The sequence below is a fragment of the Lepidochelys kempii genome, chromosome 7 (genome assembly GCF_965140285.1).
Source record: "Lepidochelys kempii isolate rLepKem1 chromosome 7, rLepKem1.hap1, whole genome shotgun sequence".
Taxonomy (NCBI): Eukaryota; Metazoa; Chordata; order Testudines; family Cheloniidae; genus Lepidochelys; species Lepidochelys kempii.
The window spans coordinates 77,117,215-77,132,423 of NC_136386.1; the positions used below are offsets into that span (position 1 = coordinate 77,117,215).

General features: G+C 39.9%; 1 protein-coding gene across 5 annotated transcripts in view; it reads right to left on the bottom strand.

The window, feature by feature from the left end:
- RHOBTB1 (Rho related BTB domain containing 1) overlaps positions 1–15,209 on the bottom strand; it is an 89,639-nt gene that overhangs the window by 16,346 nt on the left and 58,084 nt on the right. The gene's annotated exons all lie outside the window — the stretch shown is intronic.

Consider the following 15,209-nt stretch of genomic DNA (forward strand, 5'->3'; position numbering starts at 1 on the left):
CACACACACACACGTAATCAAAATCAATCTTTCCATTGTAGCTTCATGATTTTCATTAATACTAACTGACACTGCTCAACCACACTTTCAAAAACACACTAAATCCCTGATATTAGGATACATCTTATTCATAAGATTGATAAAAGTTACACAGTCCATCACAACAGCATGTGAACACAAAATATCAGACACAGAAAGCTTCTTAATTCCAGATTCAGTGTAAGTTATGTGCATGTACAAGCAGAGTGTTCGTCTATTCTGCAGAAGTTTACAGTAGCTAGAGTTTGCTATTCTCTATTCTGACTCTGCGGGATTGTCATCACCTGCAAAAACATTTCTGGTCACTGACACCAAAATTTCATATTATCAGGTCACTGTCACCCTAAGGGCATCCCAATGCCAGTTGGCACACTGTGGTCTTGATATATACTCAAAAGCTGGCATGCAGTATATCACTAGAAAACTAATAATTCACTGATCATTAATCTTCTTGCATGATGTATGTATGGTAAACCCACAAAACGGCTTCACAGAGATGTAATGGAAATATGCTCTTAACATGTATTTGGCAACAAGTGCCTAAGCCACGCCTGTTCCAGATAAAGGAATATTGCTCTACCTGCCTGAAGGTGTCTCCAATGTAAATTAAGCAAGGTGTGACCAAGGACAAAGAAAAGCACATTTACCCGCAAGGTAAGCAAAGCCCACAGGAGAGCAAGTGGGGAAATATGACCACTTAATCTTGATTGGGTGGTGGAGACTTCATCCTCAGGAAGCCTTCCTGACTCTTGAAGCAGGATCAGCAAACTTTGGCAGATATAAGCAGAGAGAAGAAAAAGCCATTTTGGCATCCTTCACCTAAAGAGATGAAGGAACCAAGCACTTTGAGCTTTGTGCAGGGTCCAGGCCAGAAAGTCTGGTCAGCCATGTTGGAAAAGAGACTTGGTGAAAAACACTTTGAACAACAGACTGTAATCTGTTAAGTCATGCTGTGAGAGCATGCTGTTGGTGTTAGGCACTCGATACCAGTCAGCTCTGTATTTTTGGGGAACCAGGGCGCAGTATCTAGCCTGTCTGACTCATGAAAGATACCCCCCCCCACACACACACCAATCTCTGCTTGAACCAAAACTGATCAGAGAAAAGGCTTGCAGAGAGCAGTGAAGGGCGTTGGGAGACACACCTAGACCCCTTCTGACAAGGGTGACAAGATTAAGACATCTCCATTAGCATACAGAATGAAGAACAGAGACAACTCCCCTAGCCTCATCTCCATGAAAGATGGGACAGGGATTAGCATAAAGAATGAAGAACAGAGAACCGCACTGAACTCTGGGACCAGAAAAGCAGGGACGCACTGCATCATGGGAATCTCTGCTCCAGATGTTAATGAATGTATGCCTGCACACACCCAGCTCAGCAATTATCAGACCAATTCTAGTAATAAATTCTTGATAGATATCCAAAATACTGAAGGAGCCTAATTGAATTGTGAGCTCCCTGGAAGAAAACACCACCCATAGCCAAGAGTGATCAGCTCCTATTGTCTAGCCTAAAGAAAACCTTTAAGCCATCAGTTTACCCATAAACAAATCTAGTGTTCTCCCTTGAAGCACTGTATTTTCTCTACAAAAACCCCTACCTATGCCCAAGTAAGTGTTCTGATGCATAGACTCAAACTCTGCATCAGTGCCACTGGGACTCCATCTCCTGACTGATCGTGTTGGGGTCTCTGCCTGTCTCTTGCACTCAGGACCCAGAGCTACCACCATCACCTGGGAATCCCGACCAGTTCATGCTTCAGGGTGCGGTGAGATCCTTTTTTTCCCCTCTCTCTCTGTTTTCCTTTCTACCTCAGGTATTAACTTTTAAAAATGTATGTTATGTTGGTTTAGGCTCTCCTTGTGTAGTTATCACTATTATTCAATAAATAACTTTTATGGTTAAGCTGGTTGCTTCTTTCTCTCTCTCTGAACTTTACTCTTTTGTGTTTTTAGCTTCCACCATTTACTCTGCAGCAACACTTCTTTTACCTAAGCTAAAGATCCCTATAGTGCCCAAAAATACTGTGGGGTTTGCTCATCAAGTGGGTTACTACCAGTACAATTGTGACGTGAAAGCGGGATAGGGACGTGTTAAACCTGTGGCACATCGGGGGGTGGGCAGGGAGGAGGGGGGGCAGCTGACAGTGCTGCTCAGCCCAGCCTACTGAGACCAGGGGCACACAAGGGTGACAGCTTGAAGGTTCGGCTTAACCCAGCCCATTGAGTACAGAGACATATGAGGGGATCAGCTTGAGGGTGCTGATTGACCCGGTCCACTCAGATTTGCTCTGTTAGTGTGCGTGTGGGTGTGTGTGCGCGCGTGCACACACGCTCATCGAGTTCTAGGGCTGGAGGAACCCAGTCCCTAGGTCCTTCAGGATAGCCCCATTGGGAGGGGACTTGCGGAAGGAAGGAATAGAGCTCCATATGAACACACAAGTGACATAAGCAGTACATTAATAGAATTACAGAACCCCCTCTCCCCCACAGAAGAGTAACCCTAATAAACGAGCATACCCCAAAGTAACGGGCATATTTGGTAACACTCTGAAACAAGGCTGCACAGCATAGAGATGTCAGGGGTACAGGGCACAGCCCCTTACTGGTCTGGGTTGAACCCCAAAGCATCACCTAGCAGTTGAGTAAAAATGTGAAAGGCTTCAGGATAGCCAAATGAACACACAGGTCACATTTCTGAAACTGTAATGAAGAAATACAACTACCACACACCTCTATACAATGATAAAATATTTGTTGTGTGGAGTGACTGCAAGGCAGTACCTCCAAGATCTTAATTAAAGTCTTCAAAATTGTAATTGATGAAGAATTTCCAGTATTGACCATTTCTTTAATATGGACTAAACACCTCTCACCCCCCAAACGATATAATGGAACAGGTAAATAAAAAACCAAAACAAAAACAACAGTGTTGGAAAACAATTAACAACTAAAATGAGATCTGATAAAATTCATTGACATTTGTAGCTATGAGGAAAAATACTTTATCATAAGACATTAAATTAGGCTTGAATAAAGTGGGAGTGGATGGGTCATTACACAAACTAAACCTATTCCCCCCCCCCGTTACTCTCACCTTCCTGTCAACCACTGGAAATGGGACATCCTGATCATCATTGCAAAAGTTTTTTTTTCCTCCTGCTGATTATACCCCACCTTAATTGATCACACATTACAGTGTGTAATGGGTGGGAAACACCCATTTTTTCATGTTCTGTGTGTGTATATCTATCTATCTACCTACTGTATTTTCCACAGCATGCATCCGATGAAGTGGGTTTTAGCCCACGAAAGCTTATGCTCAAATAAATTTGTTAGTCTCTTAAGGTGCCACAAGTACTCCTCATTCTTTTATCGTAAGAGATTGTCAGTGTGCGTGTATGGGTCCATGAGCATGCAATTGTAAGGATCAAGATAATTTTTTGTAGCAAACAATTATCTATACAACTGTTTTGTTTCATGTACCACTCTTCTGCCAAAAACTAGGGGACCAACTCAGGAAAACATGTAAAGCACAATTTTAAGTATGCACTTAAGTATTTTCCTGAATTGGGCCTAAATCATTGTTCTGTTATTTGAGAGAGTGCTATTAGAAACTGGCTCCCAGCTCTTGGTCCCTCAGCTGATAAATGCTTGAAGCATCATGAATGTAATATAAGTTGCATACCCCTCTTAGGGAAAGTAAAGTGCTGAATAATAGCTTTAAGAAGAATTGAGAGAAAGGGGACTCATTTTTTTAAAAACAAAGAGTTATCCCTAAAGAGTCATCAACAGAATAGTAGCAGCTAAACTCAGCAATAAGCTTCTCGTCTCATTTCTATTAAACTTTAATTTAGCACAAATTTATTGTGTATGCAGTTTGTGTAATGAATAGATAAAGCAAGACCTGTGAATCTCAACAGTGGCCTTTTAAATCATTAATGAAACTGTTCAGTACTGCTGCTTTCTTCATTTCATTGAGGACACATATCTAGCAAGACTTACAGTTTCTAAAAATAGCCACATGCAATGCAGATACTGCTGAGAGCTTACATTTAAAACAACAGAAGTGCTCTTGCTCTGAATTTATACCTTATATAAACTACAGCATATCCATAATATCTAGAGGAAAGGCATTCTACATTTTTAAAAAAAAGTTATCAGTTAAACAAAGAGGGGTAGGTGGCATATACTCTACCTTTCCATATACTTTTGGGCGCTTGCTCCAAATTCAGATGGTCTCACGTGCAATAAGTTTGACAGAGCCAACCTAGTCCCTAGTGTGCATTTGTCCAGGTCTCAAAACCATCATACAGTTTGGCAGTTGACAATGAAAATAGTAAGGTGAAGTGATGGGGGCTGAGGAACATTGACAAAGTGAGAGAAAGGGGGAAAACTGTGTAGTGCATACTCATGAAATGCCTGGCTTCAATCTCTGCTATGACTGTTTAAATTCAAATTCATTACTGTTGCCAGACAGAAAAGTGTATCTTACTGTATGAATATCTGACAGCTGAATCATGCTAACTGTAACTAAACATCTAACAGATTTTATAGTGAAACAGGACAGAACGTAAAGTCAGTCTCGGCTTGATCATCAGAGGTTACTAGAGCTGTTGATTAATCGCAGTTAACTCATGCGATTAACTAAAAAAAAATTAATCGCAATTAATCACAGTTTTAATCTCACTGTTAAACAATAGAATACCAATTGAAATGTATTAATATTTTTGCACGTTTTTCTACATTTTCAAATACATTGATTTCACTTACAACACAGTATACAAAGTTGACAGTGGTCACTTTATATTATTGTTTTTGATTACAAATATTTGCACTGTAAAAATGATAAACAAAAATAGTATTTTTTAAATTCACCTCATACAAGTACTGTAGTGCATCTCTTTATTGTGTAAGTGCTCCTTACAAATGTAGATTTTTTTTGTTACATAACTGCACTCAAAACAATGTAAACATTTAGGAGCCTACAGGTCCACTCAGTCCTACTTGTCTGTCTGAGTGACTGGCTGACCAAGAAGTTCATTTACATTTACGGGAGATTATGCTGCCTGCTTCTTATTTACAATGTCACCTAAAAGTGAGAAGAGACGTTCGCATGGCATTTTTGTAGCCAGCATTGCAATGCATTTATGTGCCAGTTACGTTAAACATTTGTATGCCCCTTCATGCTTCGGCCACCACTCCAGAGGATATGCTTCCATGCTTCCATATCCAGAGGATATGCTTCCATGCTTCCATATCCAGAGGATATGCTTCCAGGATGTAGACCTGAGGTTGAAAAGGATTCTAAAGGGAGCAGGAAAGAATCCCCTAATTATCCTTCATGTGGGAACAAATGATACGGCTAGATTCTCGCTGGAAAGTATTAAGGGAGACTATGCTAGGCTGGGGAAGACGCTTAAGGATATCGAGGCTCAGGTGATCTTTAGTGGGATTCTGCCTGTTCCTAGAGAAGGGCAACAAAGGTGTGACAAGATTATGACTATCAACAGATGGCTTAGGCAGTGGTGCTATGAGGAGGGCTTTGGGATGTATGGCCACTGGGAGGCATTCATGGACAGAGGACAGTTCTCTCGGGACGGACTTCATCTCAGTAGGGAAGGAAATAGACTTCTAGGATGGAGGCTGGCAAAACTGATTAAGAGAGCTTTAAACTAGGAATCTGGGGGAGATGGTTGGGAGCTGTCCAGGTAATCTCCACGCCAGATTCTAGCATTGAGAGGAAAGAAAACGAAGTAAGAGAGGACACAGCCATGGGTAGGAGGAAGGGCAGTGTGTATACCAGTCTAATAGGTTATACTGGCTGTAGAATGACCGTGCCTAATAGGGTACAGAATGTGAGCGAGGCCAAACAGCAAAAATTAAGATGTTTGTACACCAATGTGAGGAGCCTCGGTAACAAAACGGAGGAACTAGAGCTACTGGTGCAGGAAGTGAAACCAGATATTATAGGGATAACAGAAACATGGTGGAATAGTCGTCATGACTGGGCTACAGGTATTGAAGGGTATGTGCTGTTTAGGAAAGACCGAAGTAAAGGTAAAGGTCGTGGAGTAGCATTGTATATCAATGATGAGGTACAATGTAAAGAAATAAGAAGCAATGAAATGGACATGACTAAGTCCGTCTGGGCAAAAATTACACTGGGGAAGAAAACTATTAGAGCCTCCCCTGGGATAGTGCTTGGAGTGTGCTATAGACCACCAGGATCTAATTTGGATATGGATAGAGCCCTTTTCAATATTTTTAATAAAGTAAATACTAATGGAAACTGTTTGATCATGGGAGACTTTAACTTCCCAGATATAGACTGGAGGACAAGTGCGATTCCTAGATGCGATAGCTGATGGATTCCTTCAGCAAGTAGTTGCTGAACCGACTAGAGGGGATGCCATTTTAGATTTGGTTTTGGTGAGTAGTGAGGACCTCATAGAAGAAATGGTTGTAGGGGATAGTCTTGGCTCAAGTGATCATGAGTTAATTCAGTTCAAACTGAACGGAAGGATGAACAAAAATAAATCTGCAACTAGGGTTTTTGATTTCAAAAGGGCTGACTTTCAAAAATTAAGGAAATTAGTTAGGGAAGTGGATTGGATTGAAGAATTTATAGATCTAAAGGTAGGAGGAGGCCTGGGATTATTTTAAATCAAAGTTGCAGAAGCTATCGGAAGCCTGCATCCCAAGAAAGGGGAAAAAATTCATAGGCAGGAGTTGTAGACCAAGCTGGATGAGCAAGCATCTCAGAGAGGTGATTAAGAAAAAGCAGAAAGCATACAGGGAGTGGAAACAGGGAGAGATCATCAAGGAAAGCTACCTTCTTGAGGTCAGAACATTTAGGGATAAAGTGAGACAGGCTAAAAGTCAAGTAGAGCTGGACCTTGCAAAGGGAATTAAAACCAATAGTAAAATGTTCTATAGTCATATAAATAAGAAGAAAACAAAGAAAGAAGAAGTGGGACCGCTAAACACGGAGGATGGAGTGGAGATCAAGGATAATCTAGGCATGGCCCAATATCTAAACAAATGCTTTGCCTCAGTCTTTAATAAGACTCAAGAGGATCTTAGGGATAATGGTAGCATGACGAATGAGGATATGGAAGTAGACATTACCATATTCGAGGTAGAAGCGAAACTCAAACAGCTTAATGGGACTAAATCGGGGAGCCCAGATAATCCTCATCCAAGAATATTAAAGGAACTGGCACATGAAATTGCAAGCCCATTAGCAAGAATTTTTAATTAATCTGTAAACTCAGGGGATTGTACCGTATGATTGGAGAATTGCTAACATAGTTCCTATTTTTAAGAAAGGGAAAAAAAGTGATCTGGGTAATTATAGGCCTGTTAGTTTGACATCTGTAGTATGCAAGGTCTTGGAAAAAATTTTGAAGGAGAAGGTAGTTCATGACATTGAAGTCAATAGTAAATGGACAAAATACAACATGGTTTTACAAAAGGTAGATCGTGCCAAACCAACCTGATCTCCTTCTTTGAGAAAGTAACAGATTTTTTAGACAAAGGAAACACAGTGGATCTAATTTACCTAGATTTTAGTAAGGCATTTGATACTGTGCCACATGGGGAATTATTAAGCAAATTGGATAAGATGGGCATCAATAGGAAAATTGAAAGGTGGATAAGGAATTGGTTAAAGGGGAGACTACAACGGGTCCTACTGAAAGGTGAACTGTCAGGCTGGAGGGAGGTTACCAGTGGAGTTCCTCAAGGATCAGTTTTGGGACCAATCTCATTTAATCTTTTTATAACTGACCTTGGCACAAAAAGTGGGAGTGTGCTAATAAAGTTTGCGGATGATACAAAGCTGGGAGGTATTGCCAATTTAGAGAAGGACAGGGATATTCTACAGGAGGATCTGGATGACCTTGTAAACTGGAGTAACAGTAATAGGATAAAATTGAATAGTGAGAAGTGTAAGATCATGCATTTAGGGATTAATAACAAGAATTTTAGTTATAAGCTAGGGACGCATCAATTAGAAGTAACGGAGGAGGAAAAGGACCTTGGACTATTGGTTGATCATAGGATGACTATGAGCTGCCAATGTGATATGGCCATGAAAAAAGTTAATGCGGTCTTGGGATGCATCAGGAGAGGTATTTCCAGTAGGGATAAGGAGGTTTTAGTACCATTATACAAGGCACTGGTGAGACCTCACCTGAAATACTGTGTGCAGTTCTGGTCTCCCATATTTAAGAAGGATGAATTCAAACTGGAACAGGTACAGAGAAGGGCTACTAGGATGATCCGAGGAATGGAAAACTTGTCTTATGAAGGGAGACTCAAGGAGCTTGGCTTGTTTAGCCTAACCCAAAAGAAAGTTGAGGGGAGATATGACTGCTCTCTATAAATATATCAGAGGGATAAATACCAGAGAGGGAGAGGAACTTTTTAAGCTCAGTACCAATGTGGACACAAGAACAAATGGATATAAACTGGCCACCAGGAAATTTAGACTAGAAATTAGACTAAGGTTTCTAACCATCAGAGGAGTGAAGTTTTGGAATAGCCTTCCAAGGGAAGCAGTGGGAGCAAAAGATCTATCTGGCTTTAAGATTAAACTCGATAAGTTTATGGAGGAGATGGTATGATGGAATAAGATGGTTTTGGTAATTAAATATTCATGGTAAAATAGGCCCAATGGCCTGTGATGGGATATTTGATGGGGTGGGATCCGAGTTACCCAGGAAAGAATTTTCTGTAGTATCTGGCTGATGAATTTTGCCCATCTGCTCAGGGTTTAGCTGATCACCATATTTGGGGTCAGAAAGGAATTTTCCTCCAGGGCACATTGGAAGAGGCCCTGGAGGTTTTTCACTTTCCTCTGTAGCATGGGGCACGAGTCACTTGCTGGAGGATTCTCTGCTCCTTGAAGTCTTTAAACTACGATTTGAGGACTTCAATAGCACAGATATAGGTGTGAGGTTTTTTGCAGGAGTGGTGGGTGAAATTCTGTGGCCTGTGTTGTGCAGGAGGTCAGACTAGATGATCATAATGGTCCCTTCTGACCTAAATATCTATGAATCTATGATTATGCTCGTTAAAAAAAAAAAGCATTAATTAAATTTATGACTGAACTCCTTGAGGGAGAACTGTAGGTCTCCTACTCTGTTTTACTCACATTCTGCCATATGTTTCATGTTACAGCAGTCTTGGATGATGACCCAGCACGCTGTTCGTTTTAAAAATACTTTCACTGCAGATTTGAAAAAAACCAAAGAAGGTACCAATGTGAGATTTCTAAAGATAGCTACAGCACTTGACCCAAGGTTTAAGAATCTGAAGTGCAGTCCAAAATCTGAGAGGGAAGGAGGTGTGGAGCATGCTTTCAGAAGTCTTAAAAGAGCATTACTCCAATACAGAAACTACAGAACTCCAGCCACCAAAAAAGAAAATCAACCTTCTGCTAGTGTCATCTGACTCAGATAATGAAAATGAACATGCATCGGTCTGCATTGCTTTGGATTGCTACTGAGCAGAACCCATCATCAGCATCATTTAATCCCCTGGAATTGGTTGAAACATGAAGGGACATATGAATCTTTAGCACATCTGGCACGTAAGTATCTTGCAATGCCAGCTACAACAGTGCTATGTGAACACCTGTTCTCACTTTCAGGTGATATTGTAAACAAGAAGCTGGCAGCATGATCTCCTGCAAATGTAGACAAACTTGTTTGTCTGAGTGATTGGCTGACCAAGAAGTAGGACTGAGTGGACTTGTAGGCGCTAAATGTTTACATTGTTTTGTTTTTGAGTGTAGTTATTTTTTGTACATAAGTCTATATTTGTAAGTTTAACTTTCATGATAAAGAGCTTGCACTACAGTACTTTTATTTGGTGAATTGAAAAATAATTCTTTTGTTTCTTTTTTATAGTACAAATATTGTAATAAAAAAATAACAATATCAAGTGAGCACTGTACACTTAGTATTCTGTGCTGTAGTTGAAATCAATATATTTGAAAATGTAGAAAACATACAAAAATATTTAAATAAATGGTATTCTATTATTAATTGTTCTATTAATCTTTTTAATCGCATGATTAATCTTTTTTAATCACTTGACAGCCCCAGAGGTTACCATTTAAAACTTAATATATAGCTGGATGAACCACCCAAGTAGTACAAGCATAATGTTGAGGTGTGGGGGAAGTTGGTTCCTTCAACTATATCAGTATGATACTATGTTTGTTGGGAATTATGGGATCTAACATTTTCTGTTGTATTTCTAGTGGAGTGCAAAAAAAGCATGAAGGAAAATACATATGTTACAGATTTATTCTTTATATTGCCTTACGGGCTAGTGTCACCAAGATTGGATCTCTGTTGTGCTTGGTGCTGTGCAAACACATAGTAAAAAACAGTCCTCGTTATAAAGAGCTTAAAAGCTAAACAGAGAAGATAGATAAAGGACAGGAACAGAAACAGAGGCACAAGAGAGTTGCTCATGCCACACAACAGGCCAGTGGTGGTAGAGCTGGGAATAGGACTCGGGTGTGCTGGTTCCCAAGTAGACAGACAAATCTTGCTTACCATACTCATATGCAAGCAGCTTCACGGAAGTCAGTTAGACTGGGAGGATTTCGACCACCAAAATAGATTTGTTGGGGTAAAATGCAGGGAAGAGGAATTGTCAACATAAGCAGAACATTGTTTGGGCACTTATTTTAAATGGGCAACTCTTCTTTTAACATAGGGGCTACACAAATTTACTCATTTATTTATACACTGAAGTGCAACAGACAGCGTAATTTTTGTTAATTAAAAGGGAAACTGGTTGAAAGCCATGCATTAACATTCCCAAACATTAAAATCCTTACCAAAGTTATTAAAACCACCTCAGACAATTAAAATGGAAAAAAAACATTTCCAAAGAGAAGTTAGATTTTATGTGGTTTGTTTACTTTGGCATCACTCTCAGCTTGGACAAAGAAAAAGGACTAGTCAGTTCCACTTTTATTTACAATCAAGTTTTATTCTACTTTCTATTGATGCAGCAGTGTGTGGATTTTAAACATTGTAGGTAAAATTTTATTTAAGACAAATAAGAGGGAAAATCTTTCAACTTTAATTTAAGAATTATCAATAGAAGCATTTCTATTTCCTTTAGCATTAAGGGCTAGTTTAGAACTTCTATTATGGAGCATTCTTCAAAGTGCATCATAAAATTTAGCTGGGTAACAAGTAACCAGATTTTTGTCAACTACTAATGATGATGTATAATTAGACTTATTACATATACTGAGATTCAGTGGCAAAGACCACTGATACAAAGTTAAGTGATGTCATTGACTCAAATATGAAATCCTTATTTTCTGGTGCTGTGGATATATCAAAAGTAACAGATAAATTATTAATAAAAACCAAAACTATATTAAATATGGATCTGAAATCCTCATCTGCCTTATGGTTTGGAATGTCTCAACCACATTAAATATTAGCCTAAACCATCCACACTGGCTATGGGTAGCACTAATAATTGCAAAATAACTGACATACTATGGTTGAAGGAAGGGTTTTGTACCTCCAAAAGAGGCAAAACAACTTAGTTCCCCCCCCCCCCCACTCAGGCTGTTGAACAGGAGAGAATGGAACATAAATCTGAAAAAATTGATAGATCGAAATTATGAACATTTCTTTTAGATGGAGATCCAGCTACCATGTCACCTCCTCACTGGATGACTGCAAGGCATGCTACATGAGGCAACACATTAAAATTCTCTCTTCCTCTGCAGTCCCCTCAGTCTGAAATATCCCAATTTGTTGTTCATCAGGGCATGTTGAAAGGCCCATCTCTTTCCCCTGACTTGGGGGGTGGGGGAGAAGAGGGACATGCTAAAAACTATCTGTGGATTAGACAGGCTGCTGTTTAGGTTTGATTTCATTGTGTTAGTTACTTTGTTTTTTAAGTGTGGGCTGCTGCTTTATTTTTTAAAGTTACTGTACTTTTAATTGTGTCAGAGGCAATTAGAGCTCTGGATAGGAGCTTTTCAAATACTGACTATGAAATGAGAGAAATCATTTTTAAGAGCAAAATGGGCATGTCTTAGCCTGTCTTTCTGACCCTAACCACAATCATGGACACACAAGATGTTGCCATGGACAAAGAATATACTTACTGAACTTTTAAAATACAAAATCCACTAATTTACATGGTTATTATATCAGTGTGTTTAGTGACAAAAGCACAGTATTATTTCTGGAGAACAATTTGCTCTTTCTAGAATGCAAAGAAGTTTTTCCTTCGACAATCGAACAGGTCCCGCAGCTATAAAATACTGTTATGGCGCCAGATGGTGCTGTTACACAGTCTTACCAAGTTGTTCCCAGCATGCAAGCCATGTTCAATCTTAGGGTAGATCTACAGTTCAAGCTGGGAGTGTGATTCCCAGTTCAGGGAGACGTACTCGTGCTAGCCCTCATTCGGCTAGTGCGATAAAAATAGAGTGTGGCCGCAGCCGTGTGAGGGCTAGCTGCCTCAAGTATGCACCTAGAGTCTCAGTTTGGCACACACTCAGGGCCTCAGCCCCTCCCGTTGTCTGTGCTGACACTTCTACGCTGCATTTTTCGCTTGCTACTGCTTCAAGTGAAGGCCTACCCTTAAAAGAAATGCTGTACTGTTATTCTGTGATGTGTATTATTTCAGGGGGAGGTACTGCAAATAGGAGAGCATCCTCTTTGTATTAATCTAACTAGAGTCCATCCCTGAGACAGAGTTGCCTCTGTAAAACTGAGCATTATTTTTGGGACTCAGATTTTTTAAAGAGACATTTGCTTGCATGCCATTTGTGACCACCTTTGTTCATGAACTGGCATAACAACTTGTACTAAAAATATACCCGGACTCCCCATCACTGATTTCTCTTCCAAAGGGAAACCAACTGCAAGGCCCAGACATCTGCTAGTGACACAGAAGCAACACTATCGCCATTTGAGGCAGAATTTCAAGAAAACAGAGACATTCAATAATTTGTCATTAGACACGGTCATAAATATAAAGGGAAGGGTAAACACCTTTAAAATCCCTGCTAGCCAGAGGAAAAATCCTTTCACCTGTAAAGGGTTAAGAAGATAGGATAACCTCACTGGCACCTGACCAAAATGACCCATGAGGAGACAAGATACTTTCAAAGCTGGATGGGGGGGAGAAACAAAGGTTCTTGGTCTCTGTGTTGCTTTTGCCAGGAACAGAAAAGGAATGGAGTCTCAGAACTTAGTAAGTAATCCAGTTAGATATGCGTTCGATTCTGTTTTGTTTAAATGGCTGAGAAAATAAGCTGTGCTGAATGGAATGTATATTCCTGTTTTTGTGTCTTTTTGTAACTTAAGGTTTTGCCTAGAGGGATTCTCTATGTTTTGAATCTGGTTAGCCTGTAAGGTATTTACCATCCTGATTTTACAGAGGTGATTCTTTTACTTTTTCTTCAATTAAAGTCCTTCTTTTAAGAACCTGATTGTTTTTTCATTGTTCTTAAGATCCAAGGGTTTGGATCTGTGTTCACCTATGCAAATTGGTGAAGATTTTTATCAAGCCTTCCCCAGGAAAGGGGGTATAGGGTTTGGGAGGATTTTGGGGGGGAAAGACGTTTCCAAGCAGGCTCTTTCCCTGTTATATATTTGTTAGACGCTTGGTGGTGGCAGCAATAAAGTCCAAGGGCAAAAGGTAAAATAGTTTGTACCTTGAGGAAGTTTTAACCTAAGCTGGTAAAAATAAGCTTAGGGGGTTTTTCATGCAGGTCCCCACATCTGTACCCTAGAGTTCAGAGTGGGGAAGAGACATTGACAGACACACTGCATGGAGACTTTGTGAAAGGGCTAAAACTGTACATGACTCTCAACTGCAAGGTCCTGGTCCCGTAGGTCAGACATTTCCTAATGTTTGTAGATGCTTTGATTTGGGTCGATTTCTACCTAAAAGACTGGCTGAATTTGGAAATATACCTGTTGTAGAAATTAAAAGAAAAACATGTTTAAGTATTTCTGCTTCATCACTTCAGCATTTAATTTATGGTCTCAAGACATTTTGGGGGGAATAAATGAAAGTGGTACATGCAAGACTTTGTTCACCTTGACAAAGCCGTGGCTGGGATGATTTAGTTGGGGATTGGTCCTGCTTTGAGCAGGGGGTTGGACTAGATGACCTCCTGAGGTCTCTTCCAACCCTCATCTTCTATGATTCTAGGTGATTTAGCCCCAAGCAAGGGGGCCTTGTATTGCTCTCTAGAGTCACCTGCCAACCAACCAAAAAGAAATATTGATGGGTTTGGAAGGGAGTCCTTTCAAGCAGAAGGCAGAGCTGTGATGCAGGAAAGGGGCAGAGAACTTGCAAGGCAGTAAAACGAGGAGGACCTGCCTGAGAAAAAGCCCTGCCTCTGTGGTACTCACTGATCTGGAAATCAATGCTGACACCACACTGGTGAAAAAAAAGAGAAAAAGTCTAGCACTACTGTCCTATTATCTTCTTTCCTTTTAGAAGGACAAGCCAAAAATGCCAATTGTTTTTAGATGGCTTATAAAGAGATCCAAAAGCCAAATCTGACAGAATAATTTTATGGGTAGCTGAACTAAATCAGAAACATTTCAGTTTAACACAAAAAGTTATTGTACAAATTTACCCACAGCAAATGTTTTTTAGAATACATTTGACAAAAAGTTCAGGTAATTTCCCGTCCTTTTATTTTTTTAAAATTTAATTATTTATTTAAAATTTCCCTACTTCTGAGCTTTCCCTGCAAGCAGAAACAGAAATGCCAGATTTCAGCGAAGGAGGATGTTTTGTGAAACAGAGAATTCTGAGTAATTTCAAACAAACATTCACATTCCTTAGAATTTATCTGAACTACTGAACCCTTTGAAGTCCATTAATCACCAATAGTTTTCCTTCCATTCCCTGGATCATTTTAGTGCCATATATAGAAATATCCCCACAAATGTCCCCCTCAGTTTTACCACATCCTTTGAAACCTGCATGTCAGCTGCAATTCTTCTGGCTGAAGTGGGACTGGAGGAGAATTATCCAAATAACACTTAACCATCTGAAAGGGTCTCGTTTTAATTCAAATTAAGTCTTTCCCTCAGCCTGGATTTAGCACACTAGCTGTACAAGACTCCCAAGCCTTGACAGTTC